Source organism: Anarrhichthys ocellatus, unplaced genomic scaffold (genome assembly GCF_004355925.1).
Source record: "Anarrhichthys ocellatus isolate YVR2014 unplaced genomic scaffold, GSC_Weel_1.0 scaffold3, whole genome shotgun sequence".
NCBI lineage: Eukaryota > Metazoa > Chordata > Actinopteri > Perciformes > Anarhichadidae > Anarrhichthys > Anarrhichthys ocellatus.
Genome location: NW_022280033.1, coordinates 15,082,226 through 15,084,670, shown reverse-complemented (window position 1 = coordinate 15,084,670; position 2,445 = coordinate 15,082,226).

Genomic DNA, 2,445 nt, shown 5'->3' with positions numbered 1-2,445 from the left:
AAAACACGTGTTGAATGTCAAGACACTGAAAACCTGATGTCTCTCCGTGCAATGACGACAATCAAAGAGACAAAGGATAGAAACGTTCCACCCGTGTCATTATCTTGTGATACTTCTAATTGGGAGGTATTTCTATCGGGTTTCCGTAGCACAATGAAATTAAACATGCCTCACTCTTGACTCTGAAGTAAATCATCTGCAGTCGAAACACAAAGGAAATCACATCAGCCTCAACAGTGCATGATGTGTTTTAAAAGTTGTAAAAGAAAAACCCCTCATGTCATCAGCATACTGTGCTTTTCATAGACAGAAACAGTCGTCTGAAAATAAAAGCCGTGTAGACATTTGCACAAAGAGAAAATGACGAATAGGTTGCTGATTGAGCCAACAATTGCAATCAGCCAAAAGAAGGAACTGCCCGATTCTCTCACTGCGATGGTGAGGTGTCATTTGTTTTTACTCTTCCAGCAATGATTAGAAAACATATTTTATGCATTTATTCCAGCTGAGTTGAAGGTGCAGCTTGCATTGGTGAATTTCTCCCATGACATCTTGTATGATGCGACGAGGAAACGCGTTTCTCAAGCTGCTGCACTTGGTTGTCAACTGAACATTTCTGCGCTATGCTCTGAGAAAGCATGCTCAAATACTTGCATGAAAGCAAATATCACATTTAAAATGCGAAATTATTGTAGCTGGTGTTTTGTCATCTGATATCTGCTGTATGTTGACCTGCAGTGGATGATGCAGTGGCCCTGTCCAGGAGCCAAGGACAGTCCTCTGTAGGAGGCATGATGGACGAAGGAGAAAGGGCAGAAGAGGACACACAAGACCCCTGGATGTATTTCTGTTGGCCGAAACCTCGTAAATCATAACAAATATAACTTCCTGTTGTTACTACAGTATAATTACATTAATCAGGAATGAGAACTGTGACACAAACAAACTGTAATAAACCATGAACCAGTGCATTAAATCGGCTCAATCTAAAATAGACAATACCCTAAAGAGACAGCGATGGGATTCCCTCTACGCTCATGAATTATAAACACAGAGTGAAGAAAGACAAAATGCTGAGTATGTATAAGAGAAGATATTCAGCAGATGAGAATCAGAGTCCGAGCTCAGGTCTACTGCCCTTTTAAATGGAGAGGTTATCATGGTGTTGGACTCCACTGTGTATTACAAAAGGCATGTAAATGAAGATATACATTATAGATCACTGGGTGAGACATGGGAGGAATAACAAAGTGGGAGATAGAGGTGCTGTGTCAATCTCCCATACTGATTTTAGGGGGGGGGAGTGAAACTATTAAGATCTCGGAGCTGTTCCCTCGTGGAACAGACGAGCCGTCCACTCACATGCATTCACAACTCAGGCGTTTAGCTGTTGCTACACAGCAAACGAGTGGGCAGGTAGCAGTTTGGTGTCCGGCTCAAGGACACGCGGCTGTTAACGGGCGCGCTGCCTGTCACGGGCATCAGACCTGTGACCTCTCATTACAGTCTTCTCACCATGGGGGGGCCACCTTCTCTAACAATCTGTTCTTGACGTGTCGTAGTAGCGGTAGACTGCTGGCAAAGCAGGATCCAACTCATCACTGCGCTTGTCGTGGCTTAATTATGGCTGATAAATCCAGAGGAAATAGTCAATAAGAGAGCAGCTTGGTGAAAGGCAAACGGCTGTTTCGCTTGACTGATTTTTATTTTTTTATGCTTCCATGATAAAGGCAAGTCAAACAGCCATGAGGGCGGCTGTCAGCTGATCCACAGCTGGTAAGTCCTTAACCATATTCATTGAAAAAATCTGGATGATTGATTGCAATTATGTTCAGTTGTCATGACACAGTTGGATGTGTAGTGCAGCCACACTGCATAGAAAAATACTCTCTGACTCCTCAATAAGTGCAACTCATGGAGTGAACAGCACAAAGGCTTCACACTGTATAGCAATGAAAGCAGTTTGGTTCCTCTGAGGAAGGATTATTGCTAATTGGCCCAGCTGGATAAACAGAGCTAGTCCACGTTAACATACTGCATGGTGGAGAAAACGCACCAACCTTTCCTCACCTTTATATATTTTTGCACAAGTATTATCTGCCAGCCCAGGCATTATTACATCTCAGTGGATAAAAATGTTCCCTTGACATTTAGCACCAACCCCGCACGTCCCCCCTGCTCTCTCTCTCTCTCTCTTTTTCCCTTTTCTCTTCCTATCATGTCACTCGGCCTCCTCGTCTTGCTGTTATTTTGCCCCCTTTGTCATTTGCTCTCTCCACATCTGTACATCCCCCATCTCCCCTCATCTCTTTTGGTCCCTGGCCCCATCTCAGGCTCCTGATTCACCGCTCTGTCGGGAGATCAATAGAAAGGCTCTCTGTCAGGAGGAGCCACCGCACGACTCCCCCCCCCCCCCCCCCCCCCCCCCCCCCCCCCCCCCCCCCC